Source organism: Mustela nigripes, chromosome 3 (assembly GCF_022355385.1).
Source record: "Mustela nigripes isolate SB6536 chromosome 3, MUSNIG.SB6536, whole genome shotgun sequence".
Classification (NCBI taxonomy): domain Eukaryota; kingdom Metazoa; phylum Chordata; class Mammalia; order Carnivora; family Mustelidae; genus Mustela; species Mustela nigripes.
The window spans coordinates 136,593,733-136,610,792 of record NC_081559.1 but is presented as its reverse complement, the minus strand read 5'-3'; the positions used below and the strand labels follow the sequence as shown (position 1 = coordinate 136,610,792).

Below are 17,060 nucleotides of genomic sequence, written 5' to 3'. Positions count from 1 at the left end.
AAAAAAAAAAAAAAAAAAAAAAAAAAAAAAAAAAAAAAAAGCCAAGGGGGGAAAAAGGCCTGAAATCAAATTGCAAAGCGACCAGGCAGAGCGACCGGACGCGCCTGCACACGGTACCAGCAACCCGGAGTCTCCGGGGCTTTTCCGAGAGCATCAAACTGTGCCGGCGTCCTAGGCTTGAGGAAAAAGACAAGGCTTAGGAAGAGAAGCTAGAATTCCATAGACGAAGGCGAAATCGACAAAGAAAAACCTCCTGCCCGAGGTGAATTCTGCTTAACTATGTGAATCCATCTCACGTCGTTTCACGGTTTCTGGTCAGGCGATTCCTCCGACGTCGACCCAGCCCCCAGTGCGCGGGACCCCAGACTGTCTCTCTCGGTCGGTCTGTCTGTCTGTCTCTCTCTCTCCTCAAACTTCCTAGCTCAATTTCCACATCAAATGAGTCATCCACGTTTGACCCTTGCAGCCGCATTCGCAACATTTTCTTGAACGGTAAACACCTCTTTCCGAGGCAAATCGTTTTTTGATCAGCATTTGTAGCTCACGTTTAATTTTCTACATTCTTTCACACGCCCGGCGTCCAGTCTCACTCGCAATCCAATTCCACCGGCACTGAGGGCAGGTAAATGCACGGTGTGCTTAGCCTCCATGGATGTCATTGTAACTGATTGTGCCTAAGAATTCCCCGCGTGGCTGGAACGACACCCAAACGGATTGAATGAATGACTTGAGACTGCTAACAAAATTTTACATAACTTCAAAGATTAGAAATTACTACAAGTGGTCGCAATGCAGTCATCCCAGGGATCATGTTATACACATACACAGAAGAATAACCCCTTTTTCACTCCAAGAAACATTTTGCCCCAGCTAACCCAGCAGTTTCCTTGGCTGATTGGGCCATGATTTGAGTTTTCCTTTTGAATATATAAATAAATTCTATGATGTGAAAGGAAATATGTTTCATGTTAGATTTAGGCAAATTATTGAGCTAGGCATTTATTTCAGGATCTACAAGCAAATTAAAAAATAAAATCCAGGGACAAGGATTTCTAGAGTAAAATGGCCATTAGCTGGCAATAGGCTGGTGCACTCTGAAAAGTGAATAATAAACTTTATCTGTTGGGATTCCCCCCCTTTCATACTCACCATAAGTATCCTGGTTTGGGGCTATGATTTAGGTCATTTATAGATTTAATGTCATGTAAAGGTAATGGCTTAAATAATGCATAAAGCAGTTTTAAGTTTTATTTCTTCAAGAATTGCTTAAGCTATCAAACATTTGTTTGATAAAATGGAATACTCTAACAAAACAAGGCAAGCAAACAAAATGTCTGGTGTTAGGAAAGAACCCACATGGAGGCAAAGAACAAAACAAAACAAAGAGAATAACAGACAAAAACAGAAACAGAAGACGTCAACCCCAATCAGCAATTCAGCTCTCTGAATATCTGACTAATATTCAAGGACACATTAGGTTTTCATTACCAAGAACAGCTCTTCAGTGCCTCTTGTTACATGTTAAGAAATAAAGACAATTACAATGTTGGAAACATAATTTTCCTCACCATAAATATTTTATGCTTATCAAACAAACAGTGGATTGTTTGCTTTGTCCTTCCCACTACTCCTTTGGCACTAATTTTGGCATTTAGATGGTACTTGGTTTGGCAGGCAAGGCAAGGCAGTTTGAAAATTATCTTTATAGCTACCTCTAGTACCATTCTTCATGCTTATTGTTGGCCAATTGAGAGCTGATTGTTTCATCTAAATGGCCTCAGTCCACAGTCTATGCACTTATAGGGTAAAACCTTCATGTTACATCTTTTCAGTGAATCCATGCTTTCTTATCCTGGGCTTTCTACCCGCTTAGTTTTGTTTTTGCCTAATGACAGACTCACAAAATGGAACCAATTTTAAGAAAACGTTAATAGTAATTCACAATTATAAACCAAAAGTCAACAAAAGTACTATCAGCTATCTGCCAAAAACATGGTCAGGAAATAGCAAATGAGATTTAACCTAGATAAGCACAAGTCATATGTCTGGGGAAATATAATCTGAAAGTCATAAACTTGAGGTCCAACTTCATACTCTTCATGAGTCAAACTCCCAGAAATTTCCGTTCTGCTGGCCATTAGAGTTTACTTATAGAGCATGCAGTTCTGTTCTAAACTATGTTGGAATAGCAATTATGTTTGATTTTTTTAAAATACACCTGCAATTGTATTCTTGGGGGAAAAGGCGCTGCTTTAAAAAGTGCCTAGTTGTGAGAAAGAAGAATAAATCTGATGCTTGTTTGTCATATGATATTACAGAAATGTAAAAAGAACAATCAAGCCATTGCCTTTGGAGTAGGGGCAAGAACAAGTGACTGCCACATCCAGGAGTCATATTCACCCAGAGCACTTGTTAGATATCATCTCTTTATAAAAGTAAAGGCAGCTCACAAATGGATATATGTTAATAAGTAGAATGATCTGGATTAAAGCATATTGGAAGCTCAGGAGAGCTCCAACTCTAACAGTAGATGAGAATGAAAAGTATACATGTGCCAAGGGAGAAAAATGATAAAAAGAACAGAAAAATCAGACATGTTAGATTAAGTATGCAGAATGACTGAATCTCAATAACTTTGGAAGATTCACCTAAAAGGAAAAAAGCAACAAAACAGGTATTTTTTTTAAATAATCAAATGTACAATAAAGTTTAACAGAGTACTTATTTATGAGACCTAAGACATGGGTAAAACATCACTTGAAAATTAACCTTAAGTCTTTGCTTTAGTAGAAAGCTGGGCAAGAACCTTGTATTGTATCCCACACTTGGCTTCCCAAGCAATAAGTGCATAAAGCATCCTCTCATTAGATACTTCCAAAATGCCTGGTATGATTAAAGAATTTGATGATGTTCTTTGGAAGTCTTGATAGGGGGAAATGTATTTGCTAATGTTAGTCAACAATAAATGGATTAGAAAACCAGTCCTAATGTAACGAGAAATTGGGTGTAAAAGTCAAAATTTATGGCTCACATAATAAGTTCCTGTCTAGTGAGTAAATTTCTCCAGGGTTTACCTCATACTGTGTTTTTAGAGGAGCAATAGGCATAGACATTAACTTTCAGACCACAGGATATTACAGTAGACTAAAACTCACACGTACTTTTTATAATACACAGGGCCTAGAGCATAGAGATCAGTCTTGTGCATCATTTTTCTTGGCACTATTATTCTAGTGCTTTCCATTCATGCTCTCTGGCCAGACACCTTCTATCCTGAAGGAGTTAACATGATGCTAACAGTACTAAGTGATTTAGCTAAATGAAAAAACACCAGTACTGGGGGAAAAAGTGACTGATCTAGTGAAAGTTTCTTTAAATGATTCCTGCACATAAGAAAATTTCTAACTCATACCTGAAGAGTTGACTTGAATTTTGGCTATTCCCACGTGGTCTGGTCTTCTCCCACTGATGCTCCGAAGTAAATCTCCATCTAAGCCAGGGGCCTGGATCTTCATCTTCTTTTAAGGAAAATTCCCATTAGGTGCATTTGACGATTTTTTTTTTTTAGAGATTTTATTTATTTATTTGACAGACAGAGTTCACAAGTAGGCAGAGAGGCAGGCAGAGAGAGAAAAAGGAGGAAGCAGGCTCCCCGCAGAGCAGAGAGCCTGATGTGGGCTCGATCCCAGGACCCTGGGATCATGACTTGAGCTGAAGGCAGAGGCTTTAACCCACTGAGCCACCCAGGCGCTCCTTGACAGATTTTTCTATATGAAATTACATTGCCAAACCAAATAATAAAAGGAATTTTAAAGTGGGTGTGTGTGTGTGAGAGAGAAGCATAAAATTTCTTTTGATCAGGAGTGTTCATAACACACCTAACCTGTCATTGTAGACAGAATACAAATGCTCAATGAACTACAAAACTTCTGTTGATTTTTGCCATCTGCCTTTTTAAAAAAAGATTTTATTTGACACAGAGAGAGATCACAAGTAGGCAGAGAAGCAGGGAAAAGCAGGCTCCCTGCTGAGCAGGGAGCCCAATGTGGGGCTCGATCTCAGGACCCTGAGACCATGACCTGAGCCAAAGACAAAGGCTTAACCCACTGAGCCACCCAGGTACCCCTGCCCTCTGCCTTCTGTGGATCTGTATTTGAGAGGTTGAATAGGACCTGGGTTTAAATATACATTTCTGTCACATGTGTTCTGTGTTTATACCATAAAGCTAGAGTATAACTCTACACTTAACCAATTTTTGTTCCCTCATGTGCAAAAAACCCTATCATTTCTTTATTGTACATAAGGTAGGTTAGGATAGCAGTGAAGATTAGTATTTTATGACAAGTAAGCAGCTGAATGTTCTCAGTCCAATATAAACCAACAGATACATAATTGATTCCTTATGGTATTTACTAGTTACATGGAAATTCAACAGATACGTATATTTATAAATATACCAACAGACGAATAGAAACATATATGTTCTCAAGTGGATAATTATGACTATATGTCTTATTGGGTTTTGGCTTGGTGTGAAAAAGGACATTTAAATTTTTACTGAAAAGTTTATTCAGACTTACAGTTGTATCAAATGAAAAAATAAGTAGTCTCATGTTAAAATTAAACCTATCTTAGGTGGTATAATGCATTTGCCGATTGTAACCCTATGCCCGAACAGGACTATAAATCCACACTGTGCCTGTGATTGATTTGGGATTTGGTTTTCTGATCTGGCAGAGAGATGTGTAAAAACCTCAAGTAGTCAACAGCTCCCTATTGGCTGTGCATCTGAGGGACTCAAGAGCATTGTTTATTCCAGCAAGTGTCTGGAATACATTATACTCAATAAATTGGCTCCTGTTTCTCCCGTTTTGGAGAATATGAAGAATTTGTATACTGCACAAAAATAAGTGTACTTTGGCCAAATAACAATTTTCCTTAATAAAAAATTCTGAATATGACTTTATCTTCTAAATCTAGTACTACCAATATTTTAAACACATGGCACTTCCTAAAGAGCAATAATGAAATAATTCTCCACACCTTCAAATTCAGAAACTGGTTCAAAGTTTAGATCTGTTTTCATCCAAAGACCATATGAATCTAGGTTTTGAGAAGTTAAACAAAATAATATGATCGGATATTTGGGCTGGCAGCTGCCATATATATATACACACAAACACACATATATATATATACACACACACATATATATGTGTATATATATATATTTTAAGGAAATTTTAGGATAGGGGTCAAAGGACTGTATTAATACATAAAATTTTTAGATTATGTATTACTTCTAAGTTATAGAGACTGACTTTTTAAATATGATTTTCAAATAAATACCATACCTGTAGTCTTTGACAAAAGAAACTTTCATTGCTTTTGGTGAGTTCATAGCAGACACTTGTATTTGGAAGTTTGTGGTTATTGTTGCTTTAAAAGACTCTGGATTTGCTTTTTTATATTATAAAAAAAAAATTTATGTCATAATGGTAGAAAGGATAAGCAATGGATTCCAAAAGGCAAAGCCATCCTCATCAATTTGCCGATTTGGTTAATATTTTTATTAAGACAAGATATTGGGGGCTATTTGGTTAACAAACTATCAGCGCACTGACTTCTACAAGAAGTCTTCTTACCTGATATATATGGTCTATTTTGGAAAGTTTCAGGGTCTGCATCCACATAAACACCCAGCAGTTTAGGGCCAAAAGTCAGTCGGTGCATGTTTCTACTTATCTCCTGTGTGTTGGTCTTATCTCGGAATCTATAACCTATGGTTTTTGAAGGTGAAGGATTCTGACTCTAACTTCATGGTGTTTAGTACAAGTCAACAGACACTTGACTGATAGAAACAACAGGAAAGCATGTGACTCTAGATGAGTTTGAAGAGTATGCACAATTATATTTATATTCATGCCACGCTTTATACTTTCCGAGGGCCTTTTGCCTACATGATCTCATTTGATGTGAATAATTGAGCGAGGAAGAGGAAGGCATTTTATTTGAGAGGGAGAGAACTGCAAACATTTTAAAGCTCACTGAGAAGCCTGAGTCCTTATAAGAGCAAATCATCAAAGTATTTGCATATCTTTCACTGCTTGTGATTGGATTCCCCTAATCAAGTAAGCGGAAGTTCCCAAAGAAGGAGTATCTCGGGTTACAGGTCTGTGATGGATGCTTCATCCAAAGCCGAAATACTTCACAGGTTGAATCCAGGTTGGCTCCAGCTCTCATTAACTCACAGATAGAGGGATTTTGAGGTTACAGAAACTTCACCCTACTCTCCCAAAGGGTTCCGTGATGCAACAAAGGCTAAAGAAGAAAGAAAGAAAGAAAGAAAGAAAGAAAGAAAGAAAGAAAGAAAGAAAGAAAGAAAGAAAGAAAGAAAGAAAGAAAGAGTAGAAAGGGCCAGACAGGTCATTTAGTCCTGTCTGAACGATTTGTGGGTAATCCACTTACTATTCTTTGTCTCAGTTTCTTTAAGTTAAGAGTACATACCTTTAAGACCACTTATAAAATTATTTGAATCCCAGATGTCTTAGTAAGTTGCAGTCTGACTGCTTATCCCTTTAAATCCTCCCCACCCCAGCAGGGGAAAGAAAAAAAAAAAAAAAAAAACGAACAAAAAACCCATGTCACTCCGCCTGTCTTCCCTTAAGGTCCACCTCGAGCACACCTAACTCCCCCTTGTTGACAGACCAACCCCCACCACCTTCTCCCTCAGTTTAAACACTGCAAGGGCTGAGGAGTCCTAGACACCCCGCAGGGCGTGGGCAGCAGGCCCAGGCTCCGGCTCGGGTGCAGAGGGGAGTCGGGAGAGGGGGCTGGGGGCCGAGAAGGGGGTACTGGGAAGACCGGGGGTGCTGGGAAGAGGGTTGCCCTCGCCAGCGCCGGCCCTGCTGTCGTTGCGCACTCGGAGCCGCGCAAAGGGCGCCCCTCAAACCTCAAACGCACAGGCGCATTTAAGAAGGAAAGAAAGAAAAAAGCCACCGCTGGCTCGAATTTCTGGAAGCCAGAGCAGTTTTTGCCCTAAACACAGAGACAGTACCCCTCTTAGCGCTGCCCTGGCCTCTCCGTTTCCCATTTTCGGTTTGGTTTTTGGAAGAACCGGTTCCTCAGCCCCTCGTCGCCGCAGTTGTGACACGAGTAAGTCCAGCCGCCGGGGACCCTGTCGCCGGTCACCCTCCCCTCGCGCGCTCTCTTCCACCTTCGGCCCCGGCGGCGGCGCTCCGGCCCCTGCCCGGGCTGCCCGGCCGCTGTGGCCTCCAGGCGGATCGCAGTGACGAAGAGACTTTGTTGTGTAACTAAAGCTGACCCTTTGGCTCCCAGGCAGCGGCCGAGAGCCCGGGGCCACTGCTGCCCGCGGCCCCATCCGGGGCGGGAAGGCGGCGATCGGTGCCCGGGAAGAGGCAGAGGGGGCGCAGACACCAAAGGGGCCCCGATCCCCGGGCGAGCGCGCGCGTCCCCTGCACCCCAGCCCGCCCGCCGCCTCCAAGGTGCGGACACCGCCGCCAGTCACGCGAGGACTCCTGGAAGGGCGCGGCGGCGCGCGCAATAATGGGGACGCGCGTCGCCCCTTTGCCTGGCAGCCTTAGGGCGCCCGCTGCACGTGGAGGGATGTGTCTCGCACGGTTTGTTTTGCTTCCGGGAGGTGGTGACTGATTGGGACGTCGGGGGACGGGGGAGGGGGGAGAGCGGTCATCTTGGCCCTATTTGATGTGATTGCTGTCTTGGATGTGTGCTTGCGCTCGAAGCCCCAGTAATGGGAAACATTTGGGGGAGCAGTCGGGGCAAGTAGATATTTATATTTGGCGCTTTCTAGCCCCCGGAGTTCCTTAATTTGGCCGAAAGTAAGTTGGTTGGTCCAAATCAAGGAGGCCAGTTAAAAGTAGTAGCAGATGACTTGGAGAGGCCAACGATGGTGACACATTATTATTTCTAGGAATAAGTTAAAAAGCAAGGACAAATAAACAGGATTTCTGCTTTACCTCTGGTGAGGTTAGGGGGAGGTAGGAATAATGCATACAGTATAAATAATTTTTATCGTTTTGACAAGACCCACCCAGCATTTTTGTTCTGGTGGCCACGCTGGTGAATGCGAGCTCCGTAAATAATCTCATTAAACTCAAAACCTCTTGAAAAAAGAAGGGGGGTGGGTGTGTGGGAGGAGGATTCAAACCTGTAAAGAAGTGTGAATTAATTATATGTTAAAAAAAAATGAGTAGCAAGTATCTACTGAGCAAACAAGATGCCAGCTATGAGCGAGAAGTGGAGGAATAATGTAGAAGCAGGATGTCCAAGTAGAACAAGAAAGGCATTCTTCCATCCTGCGCAGAGACCCCCAGTGTCCTGTGTCTCAAGCTCTGAACTGTTCATTCAGCCGTTGCAGGGAAAGGGGCCATGTACCAAGCATCTTGTTACATGGATAAAAATGGTTTCTGCCCTGAAGCAGCAGCTTGGTGGACAATTGTGACCTAATGTGACTAGTACTCTGCTGGGGGAAATCATAGGTGTACCAGGCTTCCTGGAGGAAAGGACTAGATGAGCCCTGAAAGCTATGTAGGAGACTGGGTGAAAGGTACATCCTTCAGGCAGAGGTCTGTTGCCATCAGAAGCATCTAAAAGTAGCCAGGAGCAGCTGCAGGTGAGCAGGAGGGACCTGGGATGCTGGGGCCAGACTGGGAAAGACTTGGATGTCAGACCCATCAGACTAAATCAGACTTGTTCCCCGCTTTGGGCGAGAGCACAGTCTAACAAGTTTCACAATTTGGAACATGTAAATACCTTGGAGAGCAGGCAGAGGACTAATTAAGATAATTAAGATAAATTACAAAATAGGAACTATGAAAAAAATCTGTTAGTGGATTTATTTCCCCTATAAAAAGTGGAAGAGTTCACAAAAGGTAATCAAAGGGAGGTAAAGAGAGGGAGCTCTACAATAACAATACAGTTTTACCAATTGTTATTTTAGTAACCTGAAAGACAGCTTCTAAAAGTGTCTAATTAAGCAGTTGACTTACATAATAATTTTTGGATATAAAAACTAGAGACAATTAAGCATATTGGATTATGACCTTTCATAATTGTATGACCTTTCACCCTTTACAAAAGGCTTATCATCTGCTCAACATAAATTTACTGAACATGTATTATGTGTAAAATACAATAATCTCTCTGTCCTATTGGGTGATATTAATATCATTGTATAGATGAACAAACAGGCTCAGAAAGGTAAATTTTTCCAGGATCACAGGGTTGATAAATGTCAGAGTTACCAACTGCAACCCTACCAGTACACTTTCTCACCCTTTGATTCATCAGGACTAGCTCTGTTTTTGGCTTTCTCCTCCTTATCATTTCTATTAGTGACTTTATTTTTTTTAAATATTTTATTTATTTATTAGAGAGAGAGAGAGATAACAAGAAAGAGAGAGAGAGAGAAAGAAAGAGAGAGAAAGCAAGAGCAGAGAGAGAGAGAGAGAAAAGCAGACTCTCCCCTGACCAGGGAGCCCCATGTGGGACTCAACCCCAGTACCCTAGAATCATGAGCTGAATGCAGACACTTAATTGACTGAGCCACCCAGGCGCCCATTATCAGTGACTTTAAAGTAGAAAGCTAAAGTAGTGGTTTTTAGGTTGGCATATTACACAAAGCTGGAATGGTTAACATTAGTCATTCCTTGCAGAATCCTGAGTCAAAGAGAATCTGAGTGAGTTTGATTGACAGGCGAAACTAACGCAATGAGAATTTCACAAGGATGAGTCAGTTCCTCAAATATAGAAGGATTGGGACTTGAAAATAGGTCATTTGCAGAATAGTTTGAGTGTCCTGAACTCAGTCAGTGCCAGTGGTTTTGGGATCCAGGGCCCACTGGCTGACAGACATGTCCTGTGGAGGGAAATCAGAAAGTTAACCCATTTTGAAAGGACCTTTTGGGCCCAGAAAGGAGAGCCCTAAGGGGGCTATTATTCATCTTAAATATTTCAAAAACGACTTTACATATGTAGGATGTATAGGAATTATATAAAGAATAATACAGGAAGGTATTGAAGTATATTTGTATCACTGCAGAAGAAAAACTGATGTTAGAGAAAGAGCTTTGATGGGTCTGTTTCAGCTCAGTCTAAGAGAAAATGTCCTCGAAGTTAAACCTCCAGCTGTGGACCAAATGACTTGCCAAGCTGGTGAATCTCTGTCCCCAGAAGTGTTCCTGTAGAAGCAGCCTGACTATCTGGAAAGGACGTTTTCGGTGATTCCCGCTCTAGATGGGAACTTGGATTCCACACCTTCCTTCTGTGGTCCCATCACAGCATCTCATACAGCCTGTATCCCAGTACGCATATCACTTGTTAATTGTTTGCTGGTGGAATTGAGGGGAGGCAGATTCCTGAAATGTCTCTAATGTTGAACTAATGGAAGTTATCCTTTGATTTTAAGGAAAGAGTGAAATTCACGAAACCCTGAATCAGTGCCTCTTTTCTGACAGCTTAGGGCTTTCTCCATTACTGTCTTTGTTTTCGGTGTTTTGGCCTCTGAGATTGCAGTCCTGACTCTGGTCAAGAAGCAAGTAAAAGTTAAGAGTCAGCATCCAGGAAATGAGGAAATTGCTTTGCTAAGCTTTAGCTGTGACTGTCAAGGGTAAAGGAGGTAGTGTTGGAGCAGAGCAGGGAGGTGTTTTTTCTCTAGTTTCTCCTAAACTGGCATATGTAATATGCATTAATTCCAAGGTCTAATGATGAACTTGGATCCCCTGTACTAAATATGTTACCTAATGGTCTGGATAGTGAAGTCTGTGCCTGTATCCATGGCTAAAATTGCCTTTGAATTTTAGCAGAAATGGCACAAGAGTCTGGGAAATAAATCTTTCCATGTATTTTTTAGAAATAAACCTGCTTTTTAATTTTGACAGCTGAACTTTTTTGTAAGCTAAGCACAGACCAAGTGCTTAATGAATCTGACCCAGGGTATTACTGAAAAGCTGACCATCATTCCACATTTTAATTTGTCTTCAAAAATTAAAACCTTCAGGATCACATCAATTATTGACATGCTAATTAAACTTTAATATTAAAGAACATTGTATACTTTTTATAATCCTCACCCCTTAAACCATCTCCTTAAAGGAGATGTCTTAAAGCCCCTTTTTGCTTTAATGCCTAAAAATGAACATTATTAATTGTACTCTGGTAGGAGTGAATGTCAGCTGCATTAGAGAGGAGCGTTGGTGGATAAATGGCTAGACAAAGATCAGCATTAACATCATCAGATTTGATTTGGAGGGGCAAGGACAATTATATTAGCAAAATGTTACTTTCTTGATGGTACTGGGAAAAAAAAAAAGAGGTTAACAACTAATAAGAAATGTGAATTGTGGCACTTAAAAAAATCAACTTTGTTATTTTATAGTTCAGTGAGTTTTGATCATTATGTTCACCTATGTCACCACCACAATCAAGATCCAGCACTTCTAGTACCCCAGAAAGTTCCTTTGTACCCCTCTACTGTTCATCAACCACTCTCCACCCCCATCCTGGGCTCTGGTTCTAGGCAACCACTGTCTGCTTTCCATCCCTATTGGTGAGTTTTTATGGTGTATTTTTAACATCTTAGGAGGTATCCAATGGTAGATCTTTCTACATGAAAGTAAAGGAGTTGATGTTTCATATCTCCTCTTTGTCTTTTGAATAAAGTGAGAAAACTCATCACTTAGTTATAGCCATTTACTTAGACACCGAATAACATAGTCACTGAATGGTACCAGTGCAGTTTGCTACTAGTTATTCTAGACCTTGTTATTTTAAAACTGAACCTACAGTCTCTGTAGGCTGAGAAACTATTTCTATGATACATTGTATCATAACCTACACCTGTAGAGGACTGATAGTACCTACAACCAGCAGATGCAGCAGAATTAATATACCGGCCTGGTGAAATTTTAGATACTTTTCTCATTTGCGTATTATATTTTAGGTTACTTTCCCTTGGATGCCTGCATTTGTTCATTATGTATGAGATTTATAGGCCCGTGATTCTCAAGCAACATGCTACCACACAAACCACTGTTCCTCAAATCCCTCATGCATGTTCCACCAATAATAATTAATGGGCAACATTTATTATTTCTACACTTGCGTATAAGGTATTTTATTACCATGGCTATCAGACTCAACCAACTGAGTCCTGTGGCATGGTGATTTACCTTGCTGAAAGACAGGAGAAAGTGATTAGGATGGTAATGAAAGGGCCGATGTTTATTGGAAAGAGGTTTGACTTTTCATCTTCAGTCCATGAGAGCAAGATTGAGTGAAAGAAAGAGCAAGTGAGCCATGTGTGATAACCATGCATCCTATCGGCATGGTGATGGTGCACATCAACGATTTAAGGCTCTCAAATGTCCAGTCATGGTCTTTAGTATTCAAAAGTTCTTCCATGAACAAAAAAATTTAGTAACCTTTGATATAGGGAGATTCATGAATGCTGTCAAGATCACAGGTTCTGTGGTGGTCATTTCATTGGAATATTCTTAAGATAGGACTCTCATGTTTCATCCTTCTGCTAGGGTCAATGTTGTATGGAAGAGAGATCTGAATAAGTGAATTTGACCTCACTTACTAGTTTCGACTATCTTACCTTTTGATCCTCTAATTGCAGTTTGGAATTCATCCTCAAGACATTTAAAAGAGGGAAAGGAGCTTGATGAATGCAGATCTTGAACTGTTATATGCTATAGTGCAAGAGTGAAAAAAAAACCAAATGTCCCACTTTATGGGAATATTGCTCTGATGAAATATGAATTATATGGAAATTAAAAATGATAAGTACAGACCATAAAATGTTTATGGAACAATGTTAAGAGAAACCAGAAAAAAAATGAAACATGGTGACTCACTATGATTATCATTTCATAAAAGTAAGTTAGATTAATGGGATTACAGGGGCCTTCCTTTAGAGTTTTCTTAATATTGTTCATGTATTAAGTGATGCATTAAAATACTTCGTAGGTCTACTGCTCTTGAAAACATAGTTTGAATTGAACTTTAGTTACTGAATAAACACATACTGTTAATTTTCCTGATTTGCTTCAACCCATTCAATTGCCTCCTTGCCTTCCATTCTTCATCTGAAGTTAGTAGGAAGTTGCATATGGTGCAGGCAGAAATCTGGTCATATGCATATAGAAGGGCTATGATGAATAGATAGGCTTCATACATAAAACTTTAGAACAGTTGTACCAGTAATTAAGTGGAACAGCTATAAAAGCAAATTGTTGTAGACACTTATTTCTATAGAAACTTTATCTCCAGCTGTAGAAGACTTCCACCAATGTAGAGCTGAACTTGGTTTTGCATTAGTGGTTTCAGCAGTTGGGATGTGCTCCTGAACAGTCTCAGAACTCATTGAGTATCTGGTTTCTGAATCTCATTCACCTGAGAATGCCCAATCTCTGTTTTTCTTGCTATAACCAAATATCTTAGGAAGGTGAGCACAGCACAGAATAAGAAACAGTGACGCACGGCATCTTGTGGCTTTGGGAGCCATGGAATGGTGAGTCGTGTGGGTCCCTGGAGGAAACTCATCCAGTGGTTCATTTCATTGCAGGCTTCTGTTTGTAAATTTTCTTAAAGACCCCTTGATTTGATATATTTATTCAATCTGTCGTTGTAGTCTTCTGGTGACATACTTCAGAATAGCCCTTTTCTTTTCTATAAAGCATGTTCAACCACCAGTTTCCTTCTGCTTCTCAGGAATGTTAGAAAACTCAACACTTGGTGAGAAAGCAAAGATTAAAGTGATGGTGTGTTATAACGAAAATACTCTTTCATGAAAGGAGTCACAAGTTATTAACAGTATCTGATGGATCTCTGGTTCATTAGAGGTGATTTATGTGTCATCTAAAACATAACCCATTTTTCAAAACCAGCAGAAAAAATTAAAATATAGATGATGTATCAAATTTTTAAAAAATATTATTTTCTTCCAAATCATATTAGTCTCTACCTTATTTTTCTTCGATCTAGAAGGTCTGTCTGGTGATCTTGCCTGACTAGACCCTTTCTCCGTTATACACTTAATGCCAACTGAATGTCTCCCTATATTTTGTTTTGACAATGGCCAGGAAGTTTGTGATGATCCAGAACTAAGGTAAAAGCAGGATGAAGTTTATGGGCAAGATGAGACGCTATTGCTTATTTTATAAACCACCTGGTTTTGCTGATGGATAGAAATGAATGGGAAGAACCTATGTGGAATGAATATGGATTTTACTGAACCCAGGAAATTTTAGGTTCAGAGTTATTGAGTATTTTTCTTTTCAGCAGCAAGTGCTGTTCATAGACATGGGGAGACAAACTGGCATCCCAAGGAAAGTTTAAACTAGAGCAGGAATGTGCAGAATAGATTTTTTGCCTCACCTGCAAAAAATTGTTGTTGTATTTAGAACTGCTCAGTATTTTAGAGAGTAATAGACTTGTCAGTTGCCATAGGGCCTAAAATGTCACCTCCAGGTATCACTGAACTCTACAGATGTAATTATAGTCCATCACTAGGGGCCCAATTTTGTTATACATCTGGGCCCCCAAAGGAAATTCATATGATTACGGTATTTGTCATTTTGAGTCTCAATTTGATGCTTTCTACAGAGTCTATTTTATCAGTGTATATGTCTGATGTTTATTTGCTATTGTTTATTTGCTAGTACCTATACAGCAATTTTAGTCTCTTCCTACCCCACTCCCCCAAGAGTGGCAAATAGAAAGGGAGTTCCTAAGGCTTCCATTACTCCCATGTCCAGGGACCCCACCTATCAAAGTTAGCTTTTCAGTGTGTTTCATTGACAGTCCGGGTTGGACTAAAGGAGGCATAGTCCCTTCAGTTGTTGACAAGACCAGACAGGGCCAGTGCTCCTTGTCTCCTACTTGCCCAGCATGGCTCCCACTCTCCCTCTCGCTGAGCAGAACCACTGGCATGACTCCGTTCAACACTGCCTGCATAGGCTAGCATCTGGCCTGGGCCTGTGAGGGCCCCTAGCCTGTCTCCTGTCTCCTGTGAGCTGCAATGACCTTGCAAGGGGATGATTACCACCGTCTGCCCTGGGAGAGCATTTTTCTCAGGTGACCTCATGCAGCTAGTGAATAGGAAGAGTCGAATCACATATATTTAAATGTGTGCCCAGCTATGCAGCTGTTTCTCACTATTTTGTTCTGTTGATCTTTTCCTCCTACTTAAGGAGTTGTTGAAATACATTTCAGGAAGAGGCTTCCAGGCTTTTCCTTTGTGCTCAGAGTGGATAACTGACTCCAGAATGATGACATTGGTCCGCAGAAACCTAGGCTGTCTCTCAGTCCCTTGCCTTTTGATCAGGGAACTTTATACTTCAGTGCCTAACAGAGAGATGGCCTTCCATGGTGTATAAGTCCAGGGGGCACCCCTTCCATATAGGGTGCCATAATAATTGACTTGGTAGTGGTTAAGTAAAGGATTTGGCCTTTTGTGGCAAATGCACCTTGCTTTGGCAAGGTGAGTGCTGGGTGGCTGTGTGAATGGGTGTCCAACCACCACCAGACTCATGGTGCCCTGTCCTTTCAGGGAAGCCTCTGATACCAAGGCATCTGCTGCTGGTGCTCCACAAATCTCCTAAAACAAATCTCAACCCACTGATCCTTCCATCAGTGTGCACCTGCCCTCACCATTCTGTGTCTAGATGAGTCTCCTTGAATATCTAGTCCTTCTTTTCTAGGAGCCACTCCTTGGTCTAAACAAAGTCCCTGGGAATTTCATCTCAGATTACTCCACATGAGTTTATATGTAGGTCTAAACAGTTTTATGAATAACAACTCTCTGTACTGTAAGTAGGTAAATAGGTAGGTAGTCAGATAGATAGGAATCAAGTAACCTGTTTTCGCTTGAGCCTGTTTCTTAGGTAGTTGAAACCAATGTTCAGGACCAGAAATTTGATGGGTACTTTTCAAGCGGATTGAATGATAGCACCACCATTTAGTTGCCCACCTAATTCTGACTCAAAGTTCACATGTATTAAAAAAATTGCCTTGCATCGATAGCATTCATTCATTCATTCATTCATTCATTCATTCATATTTAATGAGTGCCATATGTACCCTGAACAAGAGAGGAAAGGCATGGGCCTATGCCTCATGGAGCTACAGTCTAGTGGGGGAGACAGGTAGAGAAATAATTACAGTCCCATTAGGTAAGTGCTATAATGGGGGCAGGCTTACTCATAAACCATGAAAGATCAAGTCCAGCAAGGGAATTAAGGGTTTACTCAAGCCAGGCTCCTAAATATCAGTAGAACCAGTCATGGCCTCTATTGCACGGTTTGGATTGACATGTAGAAATCTGGAAACAACTAGGCTGATTTGGCAAGCAGTGGAGGATTTGTAAATAAAGGCCATGGCTCTCTGTGATTTTTTGATTTTTGAGTGGTAGTCTTTCTCAGTGGAGACATCTATCTGAAGTCGATGAATGCTGACTCCTTGGACTTCTCAATAAGCTCAGTCTTTTCTTTTTTAGCCCAGGAAACAATAACAAATACAGCATTTGGTACAGAACAGTTTCATCTTCAGAAGAAATACAATTACGAATGAAATACCTTTCATGCTTCTGTAACTTGACCATTCTTAATACCTTAAACTGTTCAGTAAGTTCAATATGGAAATATGGGAAAGAAACACATGGGAAATAATCCTGGAATATCAAATATACAGATTTTGATTGAAACATGTTCTCAGGACAGGTATAGAGAGGATGGGAGTTTAGGGGAAATCAGAGGGGGCTTTGTCTTGGGCCTGCTCCCTTCTGGGAGGAATGAGACCGGACTTTGTCTAACCACATATAGGTGCACTGTGGGCAATTCACATGAAAGCACTTTGGAAACTGTAAAATGTTTGACCAAGGTGAGGTAGGATTATTATTATAATTTTTAAAAGTTGCCTTATCACCTTAGAAAAGTTAAGGTGCCTCAAGAGAGTTAACTCAAGCAACAAAAAAAGTATAGTTTCTGTAATAGCTCTTCCTTGATTATGCAAGGAAT

The 17,060-nt window shown here is 40.6% G+C and overlaps 1 protein-coding gene across 2 annotated transcripts in view; it reads left to right on the top strand.

The window, feature by feature from the left end:
* Positions 1 to 7,086: 7,086 nt before the first annotated feature.
* The window catches only part of EYA1 (EYA transcriptional coactivator and phosphatase 1), a 360,536-nt gene continuing 350,562 nt past the window's right edge, over positions 7,087 to 17,060 (top strand). For both annotated transcript variants that reach the window (XM_059394706.1, XM_059394705.1), the window contains exon 1: positions 7,087 to 7,155. The gene's annotated coding sequence lies outside the window, so the exon portion shown is untranslated. The remainder of the gene's footprint in view (positions 7,156 to 17,060) is intronic.